Consider the following 20865-nt stretch of genomic DNA (forward strand, 5'->3'; position numbering starts at 1 on the left):
AAGTGGCAAGAAGGAAATATTTCTTCCAGCTTTCATGAACTCTAAAAGTTAAGGTACTTTGAGTAGGATTCCTCGAACCCTTCCATCCCCATCATGTTTATCAGAAAGAGAACTTAATCCAAACCTATTGAGAGTTGTTCTTCTCTAGTCAATATCTATTTCGGCAAAACAATTAAGGTTCTAAAGTATAACAGTGAAGCAAGGAAGAAAAGAGAGATTTGTCTTTCTGATAGTGAACTGGGCAGGTGCAGTTGAGACTGAAAGGCCATAATTAAAACATTGTTCAGCTGAGGCACTGTAGAAGTTCATGCAAGACTGCACAAATCCTCCCCCTGCCCCACACATCTGAGTTCAAGGTTTTGGCAGGAAAGGAAGCCGAGGGTGCACTGCCATTCAAGAAACAGAGCTGTGAGTCTGAACTTTAGTACCCTTGAGGGACTTGTGGAAGAAATTCTACACTGTTGGACCAGTAAAATTGGCTTTTTCAAATCCACACATTTTAAATGACATAAGAAAGGAAAGGAAAACAAACACTTAAATTGAGTATTTATATGGCAGGACTTACGCACATACTGGAGTTTTAGAGATCTAATAAAGTAAGTATTGTAATTTCTATTATACAGATGAGAAATTAAACCCTTAACATTAAATAACTCATTCAATGTCTGACTCCAAAGTGTTTTATTTTAACTGGCTGAATACGAGGACAGACATTGGCTTCTTCTAAATATGAAAATATTAGAACATGCAGACTAAGGAAAGTGACCGAGTCGGAAGGGTTTTGGAAGATTCCTGGCACATCCTCACCTCATACCTGTGGCAGACCTCTTATATTGATTACTGTGTGTTTTTGTTTCCAGAAATCTGCTCAAGGAAACATTCAAGGAAATCACCATTGATAACTGGAGTTAGGTGATGCCATGTCCTCAGGGCAGGTGGGAACAGTGATGGGGAGGGGGCCTCTAGTGGAGGCAAGAAAGGGTCTCTTCTCTAGACCTCTAGAGGAACAAGTATCTGGAGCTCCTTCTACTGCTTTAATTAAAACCATCTAGATAACTGAGAAGATACTATTCTCAGATAATAGTTTATTGTGCTAACTGTCCCATAGAATCATTCACAGGCTCTGCATTAAAAAAACAAAAACAAACAAAAAAAAAACCTTTAAAACAAAGTATTTCATCTCTATGGAAGAAATGACTTTCTCCTTAACTAGAGGTTAAGGCAGCTTTCTTTTTCTTTTTTTAAATTTTTTTTTTTTTAATTTGGTAGAGCTTTTCCACATCCCTTTGTGGGTAGTTGCCTCCTCTGCATATGTGTAAACCAGCTGTCCTTTGGAATGACACAGGCCCCCACAGTGTCATGGGGTAAGACTGGTGGGAGTTGCCTGAGAACCTTGAACAGTGATGGTGGGTGGGGCTACTAGCAGTTGTGAGTCAGGTCAGACTTTGCCAGGGTTCAAAGCCAGAAGGCCAAGACCTCTAACCTAGACCACCACCATCTTTCAGGCTACAGGCCAAGGATTGCTGAGGCCTAATATAGGCAGGGAGTCAATCAGAAGAACTTAAGAGGGAAAGAAAAAAAAAAAAAAGACTGCCTTTGCTTAGTTCTCCAGATTGGCTCTCCAGATGGCCCTCTTTTCTCTGGTAAATTATGCAACAAGCTGCTTCAGCCGAATTTTGCAGACCTGGATGATCTTGAACTGATTTCAACAAATGGGCGGACTCGTGGAATTGCAGGGCTTTCTCGTAGTCCTTTTATCCAAGGAAGAACACTGGGGAGAGAAAATCGTGTAATTTTTGGTACTAGTCATAGGAATAGAGCAAAACACACTCACACAAAGGTTCATTTCTTTATGTCTGCCTTCTTAAATGATTTTGAAGAAGTTAAGAAGCTGTCTTACTAGGAGTGTTTAGAGTTCATCAAGATTGTTCCATTACAAGAACTTTGACCTTGCATATTCTCACTAATTAAATGCTAGAATCATTCTGTAGCGATACTGCTGGAATTGAAAAGTAGAAAGGTTGCTTTTCAGCTTCAAGAGGGATGAGGGTCTCACTCTCTGCTGCTATTAACATTTCCTGGAACCAAAATCAATAGTGCATGCAAATTAGTCTCTGATTATTTCTTTGATTTGCAGAATGTCTCCTCCCACTGTACTCTCCAAGTTGAGGCAGAATGGATTAGTTCATCAAGCCCAGGGGCTGCTTCCAATGCTGAGGAAGACTTATAAGGGAGGGGCAGCGGATGACAGGGCCACTGTGCATTCCCCCAGAAGCAGGGTCACAGCCCCAACACAGCTCCTTCCTGTCCCTGCAGAGAGTAAAAGCAAAGGGGCCAGATTTGCCACCAAGCAAGGACGAAGGCAGAGTGAGAACAGGAGGCAGAGTCAATAGGCCAGGTGGCAGGGGGAGCATATGGGTAGGTGGTGGCTGAGCTCAAAGCTACAAAATGAAGAGTTTGAGGAAAGGGGAACAATCTACTAAGAAGTGCAATTTGGGAACTAAAAGAAAAGAGGAAACAGGAGTTTCCATGGCAAAATTATTTCTTGAGATGATGAAAGTATGCAAAAGCCAAATAACAATTCACCAATTATCCATTCAACACATGCTTATTAGTACATTTCAGCCCCTTCACTGTGTGTTGGATTGTAAGTCAGAGCAAGATACGGCCCCTGCTCATAGACCAGCACACAGGTGAGAACTTTGAGAGAATTAAAATATGAAGTGATAAATTAAAATATGAAGTTTCTCTAAAGAGTGAAAATTCAGGTGCTGCAGAGACACAGGGAGTACTGATTCATGGGGTAAAGATTGAGGGAAGATAAACAGCTGAACAGAAAAGGAAGTGAAGCTGATCAGGATTACTCAAATGACAAGGGGGAAGAGCATTCTCAGTAATAGGAACAGCAAGGCAATGGTGTGGATGCAGAGGTGGGCGAGCAGTACATCAGAGACAAGGATACTGGCGGAAAACGGACTATGGTGACGAAGTAACCATCCAAGAAATGAAAAGAGGTTGACTTTAGCATAACATAGCTTGCAAAGAATTTTGGGTTTTCCTTTGGAAAATTGCATATTTGAAAGAATTAAGGGAATTGTAATAGTGTAATCTAAAAAGGGAAAGTGCCAGTTTCCCAGACCTGGTGGCAAAGATAAAGCGGGAAAGGACTTGGGAAAGAAGACTAGGGGGTGACACATGGAGCAGAGAGACATGTGAGGGAGAGTGGGGTGTTTCTCAGCACCAGGGGCATGAGGGACATGGAAGGAGACACTTGGAGGCGACGTAGGTGAAAGACTCACAGGGAGGCTGACAATGGCAGCCTTTATCTTGACTTGTACTTTGATTTTGCTCCTTTAATTCCACACATGCCTTGTCCCTTCTGCCCCTTTCTTACAGTTTCCCACAAGAAAGGCCTTAGCCTTGTGTAAGCTTATGGAATACAGTGGCCCCAATTTCGGCCAGCACTATTTGGCTTGGCATTTACCCATGAGGGGATGGGTAAATTTGGGTGTTTTATTGGAAACCATTATCTCTCCTTCTCTTCTCTATGCTATGCATTCTAATTCTATTAAAGGTCTAGTCTATCAAGACCTATAGAAGATCTTGCACACTAAGAGTATGCTTTGTCTTTATGTGCTAGATGTGCTAGATGGCAGAACCCATTTAGAGCCTGTACATTTGGGGATTTGGGGGTAGCCCTCAATCTGCATGCTAACAAAAGGAAAGTTATAATATTACTAGAGGGTAAGAGAAGGTAGATTAGGAAAGGATCAATGAGTGGTGTGGTGCCAGCAAGGCACAGAGCGAGTTCTCTATGACCCAGGCATGTGGGTAAAGGAAAGTCCTGGAGCCCTTGGTGGTTTTTTCAGGCTTTTATTGAGCTTTTTACATCATTTGTAGTGCAGCACCCAGTTACATGGCAGGCAGGGGGCACAGGGGACCAGGAGGCTGGCAGGCCTCCCAGCCCTTGGTCAGTCTTCACTCTTTCTGGGCTCTGTAGCAGTCTCTCTTAGTCTCTGTTATCTGTTACTGCTACTGCTGCTGTTGCTGCTGCTTCTTGTTCTTCTGGTATCCCTGTTATGCCACCCTTATAAGCCTAGTCTCTCAGCCCAGGTGTGCCCACTTATGCATGCCCACACCTTATACCAGTTGTCCGCCATCAGGCACACATGTAGGACTGCAGGGATCCATCATCAATGCTAATGGCAGAAGTGCAGAAAATCTGAAAAATTTTCACTTACCCTACAAGTGGCTATTTAAATGCTGATTCCCTAAATCATAGCTTCCTTAGTTTTCCATCAAACATAAAACCAGTGACTAATGGAATCAGCATGATCCATTTGATGACACATCTCAATACCTCTGAGAAAAAACATGTATCCTAATAGTGAAGAAAATGCTGGTATTAATAATTACTATTTATCCATTCATTTATTTAAACACTACCACTAGGAACACATCCTACAAGTCAAGCACTGTGCCTAGCGCTGGTTAAAGGATGAAGTACGTTACAATTATGTTCCCTGACCTCTTAAAGCTCTTGGTGAAATGGGAAAAGACAGTAAACATGCGGGTGACTATATAATTAGAAATCATGATACATCAAATGAAGGGAAAGACCAGAAAATGAAAGAAAAAATAGCAAGGTAGAGGGAGGGGACCAATTTTATGATATATCAGTAGGAGTTTCATGAAAAGGGTAAGGTTGTAGGAGGTAGGGAGAGAAAGGTGTGGGAAAAATGAGTGAGATGGTGTTCAAGAAAAACTCAGAGGCCAATGTAAGCATGATCTTGCAGGCAGCTTAAGGGGTTAGTCTATTATTCTACTTAAAATTAGTAAAGGGAATGCTTTGAATTTTTAAAAGATTATCCTGGCAACTATGTTAGTAGATCAGATGGAAGAGAGATTAGAGGTGGAGAACACCTGCTAGAGGAGAGTGGTCCAGGGGAGAGATACTAGTTTAGAAGAAAATAATTGTTCAGGAAGAGGATAAAAACAGATGAAAATTAGTATTTTTGAGGAGTCATTTAAAAAGCAACCAGAGAGTACTTTATTTAAAGTAGAGGAAAATAGTAGAAATACAATCTATTGAGTTGCTACTCAGGTGATGAAAAAGCTAAATCAGCAGGGGAAAGTGAGGCAATTTTGAGTTAAAACAAAGAACTTTACCCTTGTTGGCTGGAGGAATAAAGAGAGAAAGTGGAACCACCACCGCTCCCAGATTAGAGTCACATGGTTAGAAAGTGGACAGGAGGAAGACCTACCGCATTCCCTTCTTTCCTCCTGTTTTCTATTATCCTATCAGTGCCATCCATTCCTCCAACACAGTCAGAAGCAATCTGGCATGGGAGCCTGGAAATATATTTTTCAGGGCTAAATCCATGTTACAGAACAGAGACAATAAAAGGTTAAGTGCAAATCTGATTACTGATAGACCTAGGACTAGTACAATATGATATCTGCATTTTTAGGTAGATTTCACATGATAGGACAATAAGGGTAATAGTCCACCCCTACCCCATCAATTTAACAGCCCCAAAACATGGATAATGAGGTTGTAGTGGCAGGAAGGGACAGGGCAGGATCTCTATGATCCTATGCAGATGGGTAAAGGAGAGTCCTGGAGCCCTGGGTGGCTTTTTCAGTCTTATATTGGGATTTTACCAGGTACCAGGTACATGGAAGGCAGAGGTGCGGGGGTGGTGGGGAGGGAGTGGGGGGACGAGGCTGGCAGACCTTCTAGCCCCTGGCAAACCTTCACTCTATCTGGGCTCTCCGGCATTGTTTTGTGGTTTCATTCTCTCTCCTGCTTCATTCTCTTCATCCTGCTGCTCTTGTTCTCTTCTGGTGGTTCTGTTCCCTGTGATGCCACCCATATAAGCCCAGTCTCACCCCAGGTGTACCCACCTACCTATGCCTATACCCTACTTCAGGTGCCCGCCATCAGGCATGCATTCAGGACCGTAGGGATCCATTATCAATGGGAGGGCAGAAAAGCCTGATAATCACTTACCCTACAGAGGCACAGCAAATTTAGTTCCAACCCTTGCCAAGGTCAATAATCAGTGGACAATAAGGGTCAGAAAAATTGGGTATGGTATCTAGATTTCTAGGTGGCAGCTCTTCTAAGTTCCTGGTGGATTTGACAGCCAGAGTAGGGTATTCAGGTTAAGATATGAGAATACTGCCTGTAAGGTGTATTTCTCAATAAAAAGAAACTGACAAGAATAATCAGGAGAGCTATTGTTCTTAGCCAATGGGGTAGAACAATGAAATAGGTATTAAAGAATGGGGGAGAGGGGAGAATGAATAGATAGCTAGAACCTGAGCAGGGATAGATGGGTCATGTGAGATAAAGGTAGACAGAAAGACCTATAAAGCCAAGTTTTCAAGGGCACAGGATTCCAGTATCAGGGCAGCAGGAAATTTTCAGAACTTTTCTGAAGTCAAGGAGACAGTGCTTTATCAGACACTGATACTCAATATGTCATTGTAGGGTAAATGATTGTCAGGCTTTTCTGCCCTTCCACCATTAGGATTGGTGATGTATCCCTATGGTCCTGAATGCATGCCTGATGATGGGCATCTGGAGTGGGGTACACCTGGGCTGAAATTGGGCCTATAAGAGAGGAGCAAAACCACAGGAAAGAGAGCAAGCAGAGAAGCAGAGACCACAAGAGCATGCCAGGAGAGCCCAGAAAGAGTGAAGATTCCTGGGGGCTGGGAGGCCTGCCAGACACGACACCCCTGCCTGCTGTGTAGATGGTAAAATCTCAATAAAAGCCTCAAAAAGCCACTGAGGGCTCCAGGACTCTCCTTTACCTATTGGCTCTGATCATAGAAAACCTGCTCTGTGCCTTTCCTGCCACTACAGTCACCTGGTCTAGTTTTTATTAAACCAGGCTCTGAGCTACTGCAAAACCCTAGCCACATATGCTAATCTGAGGTTGGAGCAGGCTAGGGCTTATGCCGGCATCAGTGCCTTCATTCTCTCCTTTACTTCCATTCCTTCCTCTTCAGCGGCACTAGAATTATCTTCCTAATGTTATGGTCACATCACTTGTGACATAAATCACTTAATAATTTTCCATTCCAGGGCCTCCCCGGTGGCCCAGCGGTTTAGCACTGGGTTGTGAAGCTGCCCGCAGCTTCTGCAGCGCCAATTCGATCCCCAGCTGCTCCCCAGCCACCGGAGGAGGGTCCCACATGGCGCGCAGACCTCTCCTGCCGCCTGCTGCTCCCCTCAGCAGTGCACTTCGGTCCTTCTGCCTGCTCTGCTCTGGCTCGCTCTGGTGAATTCTCTCACCCTCCCGCGCTTCTGATTGTACCCAGTGCTTGTATAAATAAATAAATAAATTTTTAAAATAATAATAATAATTTCCATTCCATAATCTAAGTCTAACTTTCAGCTTTCAAACCTTCATATCTCTCCACATCCGCTCTCTCCATTCTCTTACCACATATATAGGGTCACACTTGCTTCTTTAACTGAGTAAGTTTATCTAATGTTATTGCTACTAAAGTTTACAATACTGTAATTCTTGCCATTCTCCTTACCTATAAGATGATAAATATCATATCTATATGATTTATTTTTATGACCATGAAAAATAAATGGTGATGAAAGAAATGAAGACATGACTTATCAGAAATTGCAGGATACGACAAAAGCAATACTGAGAAGAAAGTTTATAGTAATACCAGTTAGAGGAAACAGGAAGAATTTCAAATAAGAAATCTAAGTTTGCATCTAAAAGAACAAGAAAAAGAATAAAGCCAAGAGTCAGTGGACAGAAAGAAATAATAAAAATTAGAGGGCAAATTAAGGAAATAGAGGTCAAAATGATAATCCAAATTAACAAAATGAAAAGATTGTTCCTTGAAAAGATTAACAAAGTAGATAAACCTTCAGCCAGACTCACAAAAGACAGGAAATAAAAACCCACACAAATAAAATCAGAATGTAAGAGAAGAAATTACAAGATACTACAGAAATAAAAAGGATCATAAATGATTATTATGAACATTTTTATGGCAACAAATTGCACAACTTAGATGAAATGGAAAAATTCTTAGAAACATATAATATTCCATGACTGAATCAGGAAGAAATAGAAAACCTGAACAGATTCATCATGAGTAAGGAAATTGAAACAGTAATGAAAAGCCTCCTCCAAAACAACAGGACCAGATGGTTTCTGTAGTGAATTTTACCAAACTTTCAAAGAAGAATTAGTATACCTATCCTATCATACATTCCCATAAAATTGAAAAGGAGGGAAAACCATCCAAACATATTCTATGAAACCAATGTTTCTTTGGCACTGAAACCAGAAAAGGACATTACAAGAAAACAAAAATAAAAACTATAGTTAATAACTATGATGAATTAAGATGTAAAAATCCTCAAAAAATTCCTGGCAAATCAAATGTGGCAATACATTAATGAAGTATACATTGCGATTAAGTGGGGATTTTTTTCATAGGGATGCAAGGATATTTCACATAAACAAATGAATGTCTATGCTAACTATATTAACAAATGGAAGAATAAATTTATATGATCATCTCAATAGACATACACACAAAAAAACCATTTTACAAGATTCAACATCATTTTATGATAAAAATTATCAACAAAGTGTGTATACAAGAACATTCTCTCAACATAAAAAGGCAATGTACCAAACACACATAGGTAATATCATAATCAATGGAAAAAACTGAAAGTATTTCTCCTAATATAAGGAACAAAAGAAGTATACCTATTCAGCACTGTTATTCAAAATAGTATTGAAAATATACCAAGAACAAGTAGACAAGAAAAGAATATACACATTATCCAAATTAAAGAAAGAAATCACTATTTGCAAATGACACAATACAAAGGAAATCTCAAAGACTAGTAAAAGGCTACTAGAACAAATAAGTGAACACAGTAAAGGTGCAGGCTACTATGTCAAAATATATTAAAAATAGATTTCTTTCTACACACAAATAATGAAATAGCGGAAAGACAAATCAAGAAAACAATTTATAACCACATCAAAAAAAATTAAATACCATGAAATAAATTTAACAAAAATAAAGAGAAAGAAGTGTGTACCAAAAATCTACAAGACATTGTTAAAAGAAATGGATGCCAGAAAGAGATGGAATTATTCTATCTCATGGATTGAAAAAAGTAACATCATTAAATTACCATATTATGAGAAGTGATAAGCAAACTCAGCACAATTCCTATCAAAATCCCAAGAGTATTCTTCACAGAAATAGAACAAAAAGTTTTGAAACTTATTTGTAACAAAAAAGACCCCCAAGAGCAAAAATATCCCCGAGAAAACATAATAAATGTAGAAGTATCATGCTCTCTGAATCCAAACTACAGTACAAAGCAATAGTAATTAAAACTGTTATGTTTTGGAATAAATACATACATACAGATCTGTGGAACAGAATTCAGAGTCCAGAAATAACACCACACATACAGACAGCTAATTGACAACAATGCAGTAAAGAACTTGAAGGGAAGGGAAAATCCCTTCAATAAATGGTGTTGGGAAAACTGGACAGATGCAAAAGAATGAAATTAAACCACTCTCTAACACAATATATAGAATTAATTCAAAATGGATTAATGAGTTAAACCATAAAATACATAGAAGCATAGATTATATGTTCCTTGACATCAGCCCTAGAGATGTTTGGGGATATGACTCCAATGGCAAGGGGAACAAAAGCAAATGTAAACAAATACAACTTTGCTTCTGCACAATGAAACAAACTTCCTCAAAACAAAACAAACAAACCAAAAAACATCCTGGTAAAGGGGCACTGATATTTGCACATCACATATCTGACAAGTGCTAATATTCAAAACACACAAAGAACTCATGCAATTCCAACAATAACAAACTAAACAAACAACCAGATTAAAAAATTAGCAAAGGATCTTAACAGAAATTTTCCAAAGTAGACATGCAAGTGTCTAATAGGCACATGAAAAGATCTTTATCATCTATTGTTATTAGAGAAATGCAAATCAAACCAACATTGAGATATCAAATACTGGAGAGGATGTAGAGAGAAGGGAACTCTTGTACAATGTTGGTGGGAATATAAACTAAGGCAGTCACTATGAAAAGCAATATGGTGATTCATAAAAAAAATAAAAAAGAAAACAAAAAAATTCCATAGAATCCAGTATCTCATTTCTGGGTATATACCAAAAATATGCAAATATTAACTTGAAAATATATAGTTATCCCCATGTTTATGCAGCCCAGTTTATATACTCAAGAACTAAAAATGAATCAGGTGCCCATCAATTAACAACTGGATAAAGAAGTGATATATATATATATGTATATGTATATATGTGTGTATATATGTATATATGTATACACACATATATATGCATACACACACACTAGAATGCTATCCAACTATGTAAAAAAAGGCTGAAATCCTGTTATTTGTAATGATATAGATGGACCTAGAAGGAATTATGCTTAGTAAAATAAACCTGACAGAAAAAACAAACACCATGTGATTTTAATCATATGTGGTATGGGAAGGAAATAAACAGATAATCTAAATAAAGCAATAATAAACTTAAAATTTAATATATATTAAAATAAATCCAAAAAGACACAATGCAATACATATTATAATTAAATTGCTAAAAACAAATGATAAAAAATTACTAAAAACCTCCAGCGGGTTCACTTATATGTGGAATATAGAGAACAAAGACGAAGATAAAAGACAAAATTGCAAGCTGAACATAGATCTGAGCCATACAGCAAGGGGGAAAGAGTGAGGGAGCACAAGGGATATGGTGATGGTTCACTGGTGTTATGGTGGTGGGAGAACTATGGGCACTACTCCCCAGGGAAGTAACCAATCACTGTACAAAAATGAACAGTGATATAAGAAAATAAATTAATTAATTGAAAAAAGTAAAAGCATCCACAGGAAAATGAATTTTATATAAGGGAACTCTATATGTTCATCTGAATGTTTCTCAGCTGAAATCTTTCAGAAGTCTTAAAAATTCATAAAATCTTACATATTTAATCTTGCTTTAAAAATATTTTCAATCAGGAATAATTTATCCTGTCAAATGATTATTTAAAATTGAAATTGGGGCCACCCCAGGTGGTGCAGGTGGTTGAGCTCAGCTCTGTGAAGCTGTCCGCAGCCTCTGCAGCACTGGTTCAATTCTCGGCTGGCGGGGAGAAAACCATATGGTGCAGCAGACCTCTCCTGTCTTGCTCGCTGCTCCCCTCAGCAGTGTATTTCAGTGGATCTGCCTGTTCTGCGCCCTACTCTGTCTCTGGTGAATCCTCTCACCCTCCCATGTATCTGGCCTGTACCCCAGTTCTTGCATGCATAAATAAGTAAATATTTCGCCAATAAATAAATCTTTAAAAAAAAATGAAATTGGCATAAAAAAGCTTTGCAGATAAGAAAAAGTTAAAATTTATCACCACCAAATTGACATTGGAAAACACTAAAGGGACTCCTTTAAAATGAATATAAATTATCTAGAAACACTAAAATACTAAAAACATACAATGTAAAGGGGGAGGAGAGTAAAAATGTCAATCAGAAGTAGTTTAAGAATAGGGCCTCCCCTGGTGGTGCAGGCAGTTGAGCGCAGCACTGTGAAGCTGTCCACAGCCTCTGCAGTGCTGGTTTGATCCTGGCCGGCTGCTGAGGGTCCCACACGGCGCAGTAGACCTCTCCTGTCGCGCCCACTGCTCCTCTCAGCAGTGTATTTTGTCAGTCTGCCTGTTCTGTTTCCTGCTCTGTCTCTGGTGAATCCTCTCACTCTCCCACACATCTGGTCTGTATACCCCGGTTCTTGTATAAAGAAATAAATCTTTCAAAAAAAAAAAAAGTAGTTTAAGAATAAACTGTTCAATAGGTGACAAGTATAGAATTGTACACATAAACTCCAAGAAAATTTCAAATCAAAAATTCATAGCAGCAACACATAAATGAATGAATCAGAAAACAAAATCATTTTTTTTTCTACAAGAAACTTGTCATAGTTTTTAAGACAATGGTAGATTTAAAGTAAAAGGTTGAAAGACAATTCAACAAATAAACGGTGATCAACAAAGACAAGTATAGCCTTCACTGTATCAGACAAAATATATTTCCAGTTAAAAAAGGTAATGAATGAGATTCAGAGTTGGACATTCTATTAGATTTAGGTCTTTCTTTTATTATTTATCCATATAAGAACTGGGGTATAGGGCAGAAGTACAGGTTGTGAGAGGATTCACCAGAGAGAAAGTAGGGAACAGAACAGGCAGATTTACTGAAATACACTACTGAGGGGATAGCAGCCAGGACAGGAGATGTCTGCTGCACCATCTGGGTTAGCTCCCTGGTTGGGAATTAAGCTCATGCTGCAGAGGCTGCCAGTAGTTTCATATTACTGAGACTTAATCCCTTGGCCACCAAGGAGGCCCTACTTTAAGGTCTTAATACAACAAAAAGATATAATATTTATCATGTCTGTGTATAAAAAAACATATGTAATACTTATATGCACCAAATGCTAAATTATCAAAATATAAGTGAATTAGTAATAGAACTGGAGAATGACATTGATAATAACATTACTGTAGGGGATTTTAACACCCCATTTATTATTATCCACAGATTAAAGACAGAGAAAAAAATAAGTAAACAATAACCTCAATGGGCAGATGGGCCTATCAGATATTTTAAAAAACATTCCACACTGAAATTGCAAAATTTAATTTTTTCTCAAGTACACATGGAATATTCTCAAGGATATAATTGTGTTGGGGCACAAATCAAGTGTCAATAAACATATGAAGATTGAAATCATACCAAGCATATTTTTTTGATCACAACCCTATAAATCTAGAAATGAAACACAAAGAAAACTGGAAAAAAATCAAACATGGAGAATAAACAGTATACTTCTCAGTAATCACTGGCTGAACCAGAAAATTAAAGAAGAAATTTATAATAACCAGTGACCAACAAATATGAAGATACAAGTTATCAGAAAAAACAGGAATCAGTAAAAACAGTACTAGGAGGGAATTTGATTGCAACTGAGGCTATCATTAATAAATAAGAAAATCTCAAATAAACAAACCTTATATCTAAAGCAAGTTGAAGGGGCCTCCCTGGTGGTGCAAGGGGTTAAGCACAGCACTGTGAAGCTATCTGCAGCCTCGGCAGCCTCTGCAGCATAAGTTTGATCCCCAGGCAGCCAGGGAGCTAACTACATGGCACAGCAGACCTCTCCTCTCTCTCTCCCTGCTCCCCTCAGCAGTGTATTTCAGTCGATCTGCCTGTTCTGCTCCCCACTCTGTCTCTAATGAATCCTCTCACTCCCTGCACTTCTGGCCTGTACCCCAGTTCTTGAATGCATAAATAAATCAATCTTAAAAAAAAAATAAGGTAACTTGAAAAAGAAAAAAAAAAAGACAAAAGTTGGTAAAAGGAAGGATATAACAAAAATTAGAGTGCATATAAATGAAATAAAAACTAAAAAGACAATACAGGGGCCTCCCTGGTGGTGCAAGGGTTAAGACACAACCTATGAAGCTACCTGCAGCCACTGCAGCACGAGTTTGATTCCCAGCCAGCCAGGGAACAGCCCGCATGGCACAGCAGACCTCTCCTGACATGCCCACTGCTCCCCTCAGAAGTGAACTTTGGTCAATCTGCCTGTTCTGCTCCCCACCCTGTCTCTGGTGAATCCTCTCACTCCCTGCACCTCTGGCCTGTATCCCAGCTCTTGTATGCATAAATAAATAAATCTTAAAAAAAAAAAAAGACAATACAACAAATCAGTTATGCCAAGACTTGGTTCTTAAACAAAATTGAAAAACCTTTAGTTAGGCTCATGAAAAAAGAAAAAGCTTTAATAAATAGAAATAGAAATGAAAGAGGATCCAAATAGCAGATACCATAGAAATGCCTAGAATCAGGGCCTTCCTGGTGGTGCAAGGGGTTAAGACACAGCCTAGAAGCTGTCTGCAGCCTCTGCAGCATGAGTTCGATTCCCGGAGGGCCAGAGAGCAATCCACATGGCACAGGAGACCTCTCTTGACTTGCCTGCTGCTCTCTTCCAGCGTATTTCAGTTAATCTGCCTGTTCTGTTCCCTGTGCTGTCTCTGGTGAATCCTCTCACGCCCTCCTTCCATATATCTGGCCTGTACCTCAGTTCTTGTATGCATAAATAAATAATTTTTTTTAAAAAAGAAATGCTTACAATCATAAAAGACTAGTTTGAAAAACTAAATATCAATAAATTCAACAGTATTGAAAAAATGAATACATTTAGACCAGTAAATTTTACCAAAACTGAATTTGTACAGACAGATCACAATGATAGCAATCAAAACAGTTATCAAAAATCACCCTCAAAGCTGAATTCTAGGACTAGGTAGTTTTACAAGTGAATTCTATCTAAACTTCAAAGAAGTTATGGTTATTTTATTCAAACTTTGTCAAAAAATGGAAGGCTAAGGAATATTTCCTAATATAGGCCAATATCACCCTACCACCAAATCACACAAGGCCATCACATTAATATTTCTGATAAACAAGGATCAGAAATTTCTCAATAAAATTCTAGAAAACTGATTGCAACAATACATTAAAAAATCACAAACCATGATGTTGGCGCCTTGCCCTGTGACATCGGGACATTTCCTCCTTCCGAGATTAGCTGTGCTCCTTCCGGTCCAGTGCGCATGACGACCTCCGACGCACCAAATAAGGTTATGTGTTTAATCATTGGCTAGGCACTGTTGGCCTGCTTCTTCCGCTTCCGGTCCCCAGCTATAAAGCCCCGCCGAAACCGAAAGTAAAAGAGACCTGCGATAGCTGAACCAAGAGTGTACGTGTCTCCCTCCGTGGTGTACCCCTGTTCTTCAGGTCGCTGCTCTCTCCTTGAGAACCTCATTGACCAGTCCGCGGGCTCGTGCACCATGATCAAGTAGACCTTATTCAAATGAGGCAAGGTTAGATTAACATATTCAAATCATTTATAATCAAATCTATTTAAGACAAATATCTAGGAATAAATTTAACAAAAGTGGGGAAAGATCTATACAATAAATACTATAAGATACTGTGAAGTAGAAAATATCCCATGTTCATGAACGGGGAGAATTAATATAGTCAAAAAGTCCATTGTACTAAAAGCAAAATACAGCTATCAAAATTCCAGAGATACTTTTCAAGAAACTAGCTCAATAAGTATGGAATTTATATGGAATCACAAATGTTCCTGAACTGATAAAGAAATTTTAAGAAATGAAAAAACTAGAGGCCTCACATTACCTAATTTTAAGCTATACTATAATGCTACAGTAACTAAAACAATATGGTTCTAGAATAAGAAAAAGACACACAGATCAGTGGAACAGAATTGAGAATCCAGAAATAAATACACACATATATCAAGACCTAATATAAAACAAAGAAGCCACAACTATACAATGGAGATAGAAATATAACTGAAACATGATGCTAGGAATATTGGAGAGTCCACTAAAAGAATGGATAGCTGGGCCTCCCCTGGTGGCACAGCAGTTGAGCACTGCACTGGGAAGCTGCCCACAGCCTCTGCAGCACTGGTTCGATTCCCGGCCACCAGTGAGGGTCCCACATGGTGCGACAGACCTCTCCTGCTACGCCCGCTGTTCCCCTCAGCAGTGTATTTTGTCAGTCTGCCTGTTCTGTTCCCTGCTCTGGCTCTGGTGAATTCTGTCACCCTCCCATGCTTCTGACTGTACCCAGTGCTTGCATAAATAAATAAATCAATCTTAATTTTTTTTTTAAATAAAAAAAAAGGAATGAATAGCTCTGTAACTTCATACACAAAAGTAAGCTCAAAAAAATGATTTCAAGACTTGGATTATGAGCTGAAGAAAAAAAAAAAAAGAAATAAAATAAAAGGATACTCAGGTGATAAAATCAATGATAGAAATGTCTTTGGGTACAGTAGCCCACCAGCAAGGAAATAAATGCAAAAATAAACTATTGGAACAATATCAAATTTAAAAACTTTTCACAGCAAATTAAAATATCAGCATTAAAAACACAGCTTATTGAATGGGAGAAAATATTTTCACATCATCCATTTGGTAAAGACAACTACACAAGATAAATAAAATTTCATCATCAGTTTTTATTAAAAATTCAAATAAAATCACAATGAAAAATCATCTCATACTTGTGAGAACTGCTTACCTCAAAAAGACTGTTAAAAATAAATGTTGGCAGGATGTGATGAAAGAGAAGCTCTTTTTTTAAAAAAAATTATTTTTATATTCCCCATACAATTGCAACCCCCTTATTTTGACCCCAATCCCTCCCCTCCCGCCCCCTACCCACCATAGAGTGTCTCTGGTTCATAGTTTTTTGTTGATTTTGATTTTCACTTTCTTATAGTTATTCATTTTCCTGGTCCCTTATTTAAGTTTTCTAGATTCCTGCTATGAGTATTTACCCAAAGGACACAGAAACATCAATTCCAAAGAGCACCTGCACCCCTATGTTTATAGCAGCACTATTTACAATAGCTAAGCTTTGGAAACAACCCAAATGCCCAAAAACAGATGACTAGATCAAGAAAGAGAAGCTCTTATGTACTATTGATGGGAATGTAAATTGGTGCAGCCATTTTGGAAAGTTGTCTGACTCTTCCTCAAAAAAATAAAGATAGAACTACCATATGATCCAATAATCCCAGTTCTGGGCATCTGAACATGAAATAATCAACTCAGGAAATTACATGAACCAAAATGTTTATTATAGCATTATTTACAATAGCTGAGATGTGGAGACTATCTAAATGTCATTAATAGATGATTGGATAAAGAAGATATGTTATATATCCACACATTGGAATGTTGTTCAACTATAAAGAAAGATGAAATTTTGCCATTTGCGTTAAGAAAAGGAACTCAAAGGGATTATGCAAAGCAAAATTAGTCAGAGAGATAAAGGCAAAAGTTGTATTATTTTGCCTATATGTTCAACATATGGAAACAAAACAGATAAAAACAAAACAAAATAAAAATAATCTAGTGGGCATTAAAGATGGAAATAAGATTACTAGATGTGAAGAGGATGAGGGTGTAGGGAAGGAGATACAATGGATGATGGAAGGTATTTTTTTTATTTTATTAAAAAATAATAAAAGAAGGGAAAAATGAAAGAAAAGGAGAGAAAGAACTTCATTAGTTCAGGCTTGCTTTGTAATTATAATTAAAAAAAAATTCTATTCCATTTTCAAGTTCTGGTCTGGAAACCAATCTCCTTACAAACAAGTGTCCTTTCCAGTTTGTGATTCCTTACAGCTAATTTAGAAAACTCAAAATCCTTAGAGAAAACAACCCAAAAAGCAAACAAAAAGTGAAGGCTAAAATAAGTCATAAATTATAACATTTACATATCTATAAAATTATATAATATAGCCTATATAGAATTAGAATTTTGTGTGAAAGATTAAAAACAGTCCTGGGGACAGAAAATGGAGCCAAGAGTGAGGCTGATATAAACATGTATATTCCAGAGCTCCTTTATAAATACTAATGGGTGGGCCACAAATTTAGCTTTAGACTTTCCACAGCTAGGATGAGTAGAGAAAAGTTGTCAGTTGCACAATATCTTCCGCCCATAAATTGTTTAGTGGATGCATAACTACTCTGTACACTTACACCAGAAGAGAATTTTTCCCAATGGCCCATTCCTAAAGAGTAAACAAACATCTCTACAGTAGGAAAATTATTAGTATCATAGAGTATGCCTTAAGGATAGCTAACATATCAGCAAAGTAATATCATTCAACATGATTCCATGGGGGAGAATGGTTCAGACTATATAATTCTCATTTCTTCTAACCTGGTCTAGGAGGGCAATATTTTTGTTAAAGATATGTGAGAAACTTAACACACACTTTGCATGCATTTTCCATTTCTTGGTGTTCATAAGTGTTTTAAAACACATGGACCTCACAGTTTAAGAATCAATAAGGGAAACGATTATACGTCCTTAAGAAATCCTTCATGCATTTGTTTTTTCTCATATACCTGGAATACAGATGTGGTCCCACTGAGGTCAGAACAGACTCCATAATGTGCAGTCCCAAAGTCCAGTGACAGGTGCAAATGATAGCACCTGATGAAAACTGAGTCACTTATCAAGAACATGTAGCTAACAAAAGATCATCTTATCATAACTGAGAAAGGAGACAGAAATAACTAATCAAAAAGACAAAAAAATCCTTAGAAATTTTGAATTCTCCTTAAAACTTACACAAATTAACCACTGAGGTCCATTCTCCTCTTCATTTTATATGACCAAAATAATTTGTCTCTTACAAATTTTATATGCTTACCTTAACCATAAAACAATTTATCTTAACCATAAAACAGTCTTAATGAAGCACTCATATGATATCTATCCTTGACCATGGCTTAATTTTTGTGTGTTTTTAAGAATTACAGTACACAAAATAAATTAGGTAGCTTGCTAAATGTGATGGCTACTGATATTAAAGTTAAACCTTCAGAAACTTTTAGGAGAAATAGTCTACTACCATCCATTCTGGCATTTTAACTGCCCATAACTCTCTGCTCAGCCATATTGACCTGAGAATTTTGAATGGCTCAGATTTTGATTTGCAAGCAGAGTGGTTTCCCAAACGACTCTTCTGGTCCCTTCCACTGTTGAGAGGCTGTGATTTTCTAAACAAATTTAGATATTAATGAAGGACTGCATCAGATGCCACAAATTAGAAGCAAATGTCTTAACATTTAACCATGTTTGCCTTTAGCATTTTAAAGTTTTGAAAAATGTAACAATCCAAACAAAAGCTGCAATAAAAACAACAGAGTTTAACATCATCTTGTATTCAAGTGTTTATGTGACAAAGTATGTCATGGATGCCATAGTTTCTTTTCTTTTTTTTTAACTGAGTTTTTAAAAACATCATCTGAAAAAACCATTAACAGCATCTCCAGGCTACTTACTAGACTAAGTACAGGAAATTTAAATCAATCGTTCTCACCTGGGATGATCTTTCCATCCAAAGGACATTTGACAACATCTGAAGATATCTTTGATGGCTGCAATTGCAGAAGGGAGTGTTACTATAGCATCTGGTGAGTAGGGGGCAAGGATGATGCTACTTTTAAGTGGCCATAGTTTAATGTATTTTATTTATTTTTTTTAAAAGATTTATTTATTTATTTATACAAGCACTGGGTACAGTCAGAAGTGCGGGAGAGTGAGAGAATTCACCAGAGCCAGAGCGGGGAGCAGAGCAGGCAGGGGGACCGAGGTGCACTGCTGGGGGGGGCGGCGGGCGGCAGGGGGGGTCTGCGCGCCACGCGGGACCCTCCTCCGGTGGCCGGGGAGCAGCCGGGGATCGAACCGGCGCTGCAGAGGCTGCAGGCAGCTTCGCAACCCAGCGTTCAACCGCTGCGCCACTGGGGAGGCCCAGTTTAATGTTCTTTAAAGCACAGAATGAACAGCTATCTGGCTCGCTACTGACTGATACAGAAGAGAGAGTGACCTGGGGTTAAATGAATGAGGCCAGTTAGCTTGGGAAAGAGGTGGTTCTATCTGGCCTCTGCCAAGAGCAGCATTCCATACAGTTCGGCTAGTAAGCCACTAATGTAGTGAAAATATTTATTTATTTGGATATATGTTATAATCCTGAACTCACCACTTAATAATGTCTTAAATTTTGGTTAACTACCTAATCTCACCAAGTCTTAATCTCCTTCTCTGAAATGGAGGGACGATAATGATCACTTCACGGGATCGTTGGGGTGGTTAAATAGATTTGTAAAACTCCTAAGCCACTACCTAGGTCATAGTCTTAATATGTGTAGGGTAAATGGAAGTTATCAGTTTTTTTCTGCCCGCCTGCCATTAGCATCTATGATGGACACCTGTGGTTTATAGGCATGCCTGATGGCTGCACCTGGATTATGGTGTGGGCGTATGTGAGTGGGCACCCCTAAGTCCCGAGGTGGACCATGTAAGGGTGGCAGCAGAGGAAGATGTGCAGCAGAGAGGGCACCAGAGAACTCACAGAGCCCAAAGATTCTCAGGGGGCTAGGATGCCTCCTAGCCTATGGCCCCCAGGCTCCTCTGCTGCCATGCCTGCCCTGCACTGGTTGCCTCACTACAAATAGCGTAGAAAGATCATTAATAGCCTGAAAAACCACTGAGGTCTCCAGGACTCTCCTTTATCCATCTCCCGAATTGATAGAGAACCTACCTAGTGTCTTCCTATCACTACAATATATTAATATATATATTTTTAAAGATTTATTTTTATTTTTTTATGCATAGAACTGGGGTGTGGATCAGAGCTGTAGGGAGTTAGAGGATTCACTAGAGACAGAGTGGGGAGCAAAACAGGTGGATCTACTAAAATTCACTGCTGAGGGGAGCAGCAGGTGAGACAGGAGAGGTCTGCTGTGCCATGTAGTTAGCTCCCTGGCTGCCTGGGGATCAAACTCATGCTGCAGTGGCTGGCGATAGCTTGGTAATGCTGAGACTTTAACCCCTGTGCCACCAGGGAGGCCCCCTGTTAATATTTTTTAAAAGGACACTTTTTCATCCTAAATAATACTGTATTCAGAGCCAGAAATATTGGCTGAAATACATTTAAAATTTTAGTTTCAGAGCTATAGATTCAACTTTTAAAATTTCAATTATCATGAAACACTTAATAACAATTGTTACTCAAAAAGGAAGATTGTAAGGGTCAGGAACAGGGCACAGTGCAGGTTTTCTGATCCCATGCAGACCGGGTAAAGGAGGAGTCAGAGTCCT

The sequence above is a fragment of the Talpa occidentalis genome, unplaced genomic scaffold (assembly GCF_014898055.3).
Source record: "Talpa occidentalis isolate TD23 unplaced genomic scaffold, MPIMG_talOcc4v2.1, whole genome shotgun sequence".
NCBI lineage: Eukaryota > Metazoa > Chordata > Mammalia > Eulipotyphla > Talpidae > Talpa > Talpa occidentalis.